The sequence below is a fragment of the Calidris pugnax genome, unplaced genomic scaffold, assembly GCF_001431845.1.
Source record: "Calidris pugnax isolate Ruff unplaced genomic scaffold, ASM143184v1 scaffold178, whole genome shotgun sequence".
In the NCBI taxonomy this organism is placed as follows: Eukaryota; Metazoa; Chordata; class Aves; order Charadriiformes; family Scolopacidae; genus Calidris; species Calidris pugnax.
In genome coordinates this window covers 2,768,302-2,775,679 of record NW_015090986.1, presented here as the reverse complement: position 1 = coordinate 2,775,679, position 7,378 = coordinate 2,768,302, and positions in this window count along the sequence as shown.

The following is a 7,378-nucleotide window of genomic DNA, read 5'->3' as shown; positions in this document are numbered from 1 at the left end:
TGGGCGCTGTGAAGGGTTGCCGGGGGCGGGGAGGGGGGGGCCCTACTGCAGAGCGGCCGCCGGGGGGGCCGGGCTGCGCCCCCCGCTAGCCGGAGAGTGAGCGGTATCTCCGGGGGAAGTGGTAGCGTTGTGGGGGAGCTGGCCGGGGGCTGGGGGGAGAAGCGTCGGTGCCCCCCCCCCTAGCCTGCCGCTGTTGTCCCAGCCGCCCCTGCGGCACCCGGCGGGGAGCACCTGAGGAAAACACGAGCCCAAAACTGAGGGGCAAAGTCGGTCCGTGGAGCTCAGCGATACCTGACAGGCCACACCGTCCTGGGACAGCGTCAGGGCGAGCCGCTGGGCCGACTTGGTTATCCTGGTCTGGTTAACGCCATCGTTTCACTTACCCGTCAGGACTGCTGTATGAAAGTGATTTTATTTCCTAAACTTCGGTGCGACCGAGCCTCTCAATGCCGTCTGTCACGCACTTGCTTTCTACGGTGCCGCAGTAGTGTGTAATTTTGACGGTTCGGGTTGCTGCTAAAATAAATCAGTCCACTTTTTAACTGTCTGATAGATATGCTTTGATTTTTTCTTGTTAATCTCTGCGTATCTGTCATTTTAGCTTCTGGTTGGAATGTTCAAGAAAGTGAAAAAGGACCAAAAGGTAACTAAAGGACAAGTACGTTTTAGATGTGCCTCTTCAACCATACCTATTATGTTAAAGGAAGTTTTACTTTACACTTGAATTTATCTTTTAATGGCCAAAGATTTTTTCTTTGCACAAATGGAACCTGAAATACAGGAATATTTTTTTAAGGAACATATCAGATGCTATAATCTTGCTGTCCTTGGACAGTTTCATATTGTTTTGTTATTTGGGCACAGTGCTGTACATTAAATGATAATAGTACTGCCTGTACTGTACCTTCAGTCCCAAAAAACCTCATGCAATGGTGTCTTTAAATATGCGGCACCACGATTTCCAGCAATGTCTAAAATGATCATCCTCATCTGCCTAAGGAAAGGAATTTTACTTTACTGAATATAAGTAGTAGAAACAGAGGAAGTTGTTCTCTTTCTTCCTCAAGCATTTGGGGGTATGAAGAAAATGTCTATTTAATGCTTACAGGAAAACATTGCAGTTGAATGCAGTTCCTCATTTGGTTTGTTCTCTGTTCATTGATTCAATTATGAAGTGCGAAAGATTGATGACTGAGGATTGTTTTTGAACATGATCTGTAAGATTCATGCTGAGGACTTGTTGGAGAGAAAGTACAGCAGTGGCTCTTGAAAGTGAGTCAGCACCTCTCCTTGTCTGGTCTTCTTTGGGGTTGCAGGTCTCCCTGAGGTCATTAAGTGCCTGGAGTGTGTTATGGTGTTGCCAGAGTGTAGATCTCTCCACGCCCCTGGATCTGCCAAGGGATGGACCGAGAGTGCTGGTGTTTACTCTGAGAACACTAACCCTCATCGTGCTATGGCTATGGAAAACTATGCCTTAACATCATTTTTTCAGACCTAGGAGCTTAGCAGCTCTGGCTTGCTAAATCAAAGTAATGACACTGGCCTTCAGAATAATTATGTAGCTATGCATGGTCAAAAGATGAATATTTTAGTTTTATTAAACTGCTCTGGCACGGTGCTTTCAGTACTCACTGATCACCTTCTTTACTTTCATGGGTTCATCTCTAAGCACCCTTGAATTTGCTGACGTGTTCTAGCAGGCATAAAGAAATGTTTCTTACTGAGACTTAAGTCAGCTTTTCTTCACTTTCTTCCTGTTTTTCATGTTCCGGGCTATTCCTTTAGGTCAGTGTTGGCTAGTTACAAAAACCTTGGTCACGTGGCTGCAGCCACCTGATGAAAAAATATGTAACCCATAAGTTCCCTCACCTGTGTTTAAAGTTGCTGTTGCAGTATCTAGACAGCACAAGCTTCTGACCAAAAAATGTCCTTTTGGCTGTATGATAACATAAGTACCTTTTCTTTTTCACGCCCTTTGGTAGAAGTTAGAAGCCACTCCTGTTTGAGGAGGTCATGTCTGTTTAAGTTATGTCTTCTGTGACGCCTTGGGGTCCTTCTTTCAGTGTTGTACTACTTATGGTGAAAACTTACTTATACCATCTGAATTTCCTGTATTGCAGTTTGTCTTGTCCCATCACTGTGTGTTTCCAAGGAGGCTTCATCCTTCTATGCCCTCACATTAGGTAGTGGTGGACAGCAGTTAAGATCACCCCAAAACCTTGTTCTCTTAAGGTTGAACAAACCCAGTTTCCTCTGTTGCTCCTTGCATGTCATATCCTCCAGCTCCTGGCAATCTTGTGGTCTTTCACTGGACTTAAGGATGTCAATGTCTTTCATACGCTGGAAAGCCAAAAACTGGACACAGCACGGTATTTCACACAAGTTGGTGCAGAATATATAATTTTTCATTTTGAACGTTGGTTACTTCCATATTTTGTAGCAACAATACTAAGAAATCTCAGAATTTTAAACTACATGTTTGCTTAGCATGAGAGTATCATAGCTAGCTAAAGTAAGATCACTTTTGAGGCAGAAAAGGTTCTCTTGTAGAATTCCAGTGCAATACTTCTTAAAATACATGAGATGGCAGCAAATACCAGAACCGAAGTGTTGCTAGCCCAAGGCAGAGAAGCTGTTGGCAATGAGACAGATTTTGCCGTGCTCCTGGTGTTATTGTCAAGATTGTGCAGGTTACTGCAATTTTTGTTATACCACATCGAGTTAGAAATCAGGACATGAGTGTTGGCTGTTCAAATGTAATCCTGGCTGAAACTTTCTGTAGCCTATATGTTTAATTAATAGTGCACAATTTAGTGATGTTGCATAAAATATGTTGTGCAGGCTACAGAGGATAAATAACTTTTTTTTGAACAATATGTATCTTTTGTCAATTTTACTTCTTTTTTCATCATGCCTTCATCTTAAAACTGTTGATAGCAATATGCAAGCTTACATCTCTTAGTGTTCTGGAAATTCCTTCACCTATGGAACTTTATAGTTGTTAAACATTTCAGTAACATCAAGTTCGGCGTATTTAAACAGTGAATGATGCACAGTAAAAACAGTAACGGTACAAACAGGGAGTTAGTTTACCCAGGGATATGGTCATTATGTAGCTTCCTTCTATTAATGTTGTTATATACAGATCAAAAGTGCTTTGAGTGCTCCAACTCAGACAGGGGTTACTGGCTTGATGTAAAAATTTCCGGAATATCTCTGCACCTCGCACAAAGGTGTCCTGTTTTGGGATGGAACAAAAAACCCTTTCTTTTCAGTTATTTTACTTTTCCGTAAAGTCCCTTCTAACTGACTGCGCTGTCTGAAATCAAGGCTGTGTTTTTCAGACGCTGTCTGCTTCTGGCAGTGATAAGGTCTGAAGTTTATAGTAAATGCCTAGGAATGGTATGCAGAGAGGCTCATGTTTATACTCACTGCTACAACAACGAAGGTCAGCTAACTTCGTTATGTCTCACATTGGAGGGTCAGAAACAGCAGGGTGTAGAGGGGTCAGCTGTGGGGAGAAGCAGACAGGACAGGTGACCCAAAACTGCCTCACATGGTGTTCCATTCCCTCTGCACCATGCTCAGTATAAAAGCTGAGGGATCAGAGGGGTCAGCCTCTTTCTTCCACGGCCAGCATCTGAGGAGGACTCTGTTTGCCTGCCTTTGATCCCAATCCGTGCATTCCTGACTCCAGACTCAGAATCCAGTTCCTGTCTGCTGCTGAGTCCAGTCCTGGTGGTTGCTGGTGACGTGATTGTCATCCTAGGAGCTCAATACTGGTTTTGTATATATTTGTATATATTTTATTATTTTCTTATTTATATTATTATATTTTATTTTATTAATAATATATCATCATAGCTGGTGTAGGTTTTTTTTCAACCCTGTCGCGGACGGAGTGATTAACTTCACTAGTTAGAGTGAAGCAGAGAAATATTTATTAAGGTGAATCAGTGATTTACCAAAACCAGTAGTGTGATAAAACCAGTGGTAAATGCGATAGTGTTTACAAGATTCGATGTCAGGGTACACTCTATGATTTACTGCACAGAGGACAGGGTCAGACAGAACTGTCAGGGAGACCCTCCCGTTGAGTCACGAGGTTCAGAAAGGACCCCCTGGCTTTCTAAACTCCTTCTCAGAGAGGAGTCTGGGTGCGGCTGGATCCGATCCTAGTCCCAGACTTGGTCAACGGTTTATGTCTAAAGGATGATATATGCACAATTAATCCTTTACATTACTTAGATAAAATTTCAAAGTTTAGCATGCTATTAGTCACTTACCAAAACTCTGTTGCGGCAAGGATTCCCTCAACCTCAAGGAGTAGAACCGGAAACTCTGTTGCGGCAAGAAATCTCTCAACCTCGAGGAGTAGAACCTTCAGTGAGCATCCTCACCAAAGGGGAGATCCTGGCGTGCAGCCCGCTGCCATCCAGGAGAGCTCAAAGGGCTCTTGGGCTGTCCACTATTTATACAGTAAGATAATTGACCTATAGTCATATTTTCATGGCAACAAAATTTCTAGGTCCCCTCTCCAGACAGTATTTTGACTCTGCTGCCAGCCATCCCCCAGAGACCGGGTGCAAGTTATCACAGCTGCTGTTGTGATGGCCGTGGTGGCCAAGGCCGGGCAGGAGCCGAGAGGGAGAGGGGGGCGCAAACCAGGGAGAGCACACCGCCACAAACCCATAAGCCTTTCTCCACTATTCTATCTCCCTTCCCCTTCTGGGGAGACAACATCTGTTGTTCATTTAATGGCTAGCCCAGCCTAAGCTTTGGCACAAAGGCCAGACTAGATATTCATAAATACAACTTCTGAGTTGAGAATTCACATTAAGTGTTTATTATATCTATTCTTGACATTTTATATTCAACATAGAGGAAAGCATATTTTATTTAATCCTGATGACTTCCATGGAAAACTTACCTATCCAGACAGTGTTCCTCTCACAGAATCACAGAGTCACATGGGGTTAGAAGGGACTTCCCAGAGATCATCTAGTCAACCCCCCTGCCAAAGCAGGTCCACCCAGAGCAGGTTGCACAGGAACTTGTCCAGGCGGGTTTTGAATGTCTCCAGAGAAGGAGTGTCCACAACCTCCCTGGGCAGCCTGTTCCAGTGCTCTGCCACCCTCAAAGTTAAGAAGTTCCTCCTTGTGTTTAGGTGGAATTTCTTATAGTCAAGTTTGTGCCCATTTCCTCTTGTCCTATCCCTGAGCACCACTGAAAAAAGTCTGGCCCCATCCTCTTGACACCCACCCTTTAAGTATTTATAAACATTGATCAGATCCCCCCTCAGCCTTCTCTTCTCTAGATTAAAAAGACTCAAGAACCTCAGCCTCTCCTTGTAAAGGGAGATGCTCCAGGCCCTTGATCATCTTTGTAGCCCTTTGCTGTACCCTCTCCAGCAGTTGGTTGTCCTTCTTGAACTGGAGAGCCCAGAGCTGTACACAGTACTCCAGATGGGGCCTCACCAAAGCAGAGTAGAGGAGGAGGATAACCTCTCTCAACCTGCTGGTCACACTCTTCCTGATGCACCCCAGGATGCCATTGGCCTTCTTGGCCACAAGGGCACATTGTCAGCCAATAGATTTTTTTTTCTCAAAAATTGCCAGCATAAAATAGAGAGGCTGTGCCATATTGTTTAAAGGATGCCCATGGGCTCTGCTGGGAAATAGGTTTGGAACTGTACATTGTGAGTCTATGAGAGCATCAAGTCTGAGAGAGCCAGGTTCTGGTCTCCCAGCCAGTTCAGCTCAGTTACAGAACAGCCAAACATTTTCATTACTATCTAAGAGCAAACATTAAATAACATTGCATAATTTGGCATTACTAGATTTTTCTTTGTGTTCTTGCTGTCAATTTAATGAAAAATGTAATGCATATTTCCACTGGTACTGTACAGATGGTCAAGAATCTTGATTGTAATGTCATGTGAGAGGGATGAAAAATTAATGATACCTAATCAGGCTACCTTGTCTCCCACCTGTGTCAGTGAAGTTGTGTTTTTTTCAGTACACAGAGTTGTCTGACCTATTTTTAGTAGTGCTCTAAGTCAAATTTTTCACAACATCTGTCCATTTTCTCTTCAGCATCCATGCGACTTCACTGAGCTTTAAGAGTTTTATATGCATAAAAGACAATCCCAGGATAATGACAAAGTGGAGACTAAAATGATCCCCTTTTAGTGTGTTACTTCTGGGGGTTGTTTACTTATGACTTGTTTACTACAACCCGGTTTGCTTATTTTGTTCCCTCATTGGATTGCCAGCATGTTCTTTTGCTCTGTGCAGAAACTGTGTTTTATTTCAGGACGCGGTAGGTGGCAGTCTCTATCTTCTGCTTGCTTTGTCTGCAAGCAGTTAACATGTCTTTTCTCCCAGACAAAGGACTAATCTGCTTAGACTGCAACTGCAGGAAGACAGTAGGGCTTAGCTCTGTCAATAATCTAACCTTCGGTCACAACAACCCCCTGCAGCGCTACAGGCTGGGGGCAGAGTGGCTGGAGAGCTGCCTGGCAGAAAAGGACCTGGGGGTGTTGGTCGACTGTCCACTCAACATGAGCCAGCAGTGTGCCCAGGTGGCCAAGAAGGCCAACAGCATCCTGGCCTGTATCAGGAACAGTGTGGTGAGTAGGGCCCGAGAGGGGATTGTCCCCCTGTACTCGGCACTGGTGAGGCCTCACTTTGAGTACCGTGTCCAGTTTTGGGCCCCCCACCACAAAAAAGTCATCGAGGTGCTGGAGTGGGTCCAGAGAAGGGCAATAAAGATGGTGAGGGGTCTGGAGAGTAAGTCTTATGAGGAGAGGCTGAGGGAACTGGGGTTATTCAGCCTGGAGAAGAGGAGGCTGAGGGGAGCCCTTATTGCTCTCTACAACTGCCTGAAAGGAGGGTGTAGAGAGGTGGGGGCCGGTCTCTTTTCTCAAGTCACAGGCGACAGGACGAGAGGAAATGGCCTCAAGTTACACCAGGGGAGGTTCAGGCTGGATATTAGGAAAAATTTTTTCACGGAAAGGGTTATCAGGCATTGGAATGGGCTGCCCAGGGAGGAGGTTGAGGCACCATCCCTGGAGGTGTGCAAAAGACGGGTTGATGTAGTGCTGGGAGGTATGGTTTAGTGATGATGCTCCTTGTCTGTTGTGCGGGTGTCTATTTTTGTCAAAGCTAGGTTGACAGTTGGACAAGATGATCTTTAAGGTCCCTTCCAACCTAGAAGATTCTGTGATTCTGTGATAAATTTAACCTCTGTAAACTGTCCACTGGATCCACCCAGTGGATGTTTGCAGTTGTCTGATTTGAGGGCTGAACTGAGAAAAATGAATTCCATTATAAAGCCCTCATCCAGGAATGCATTCTATCCATTTCAACTGAGCGAG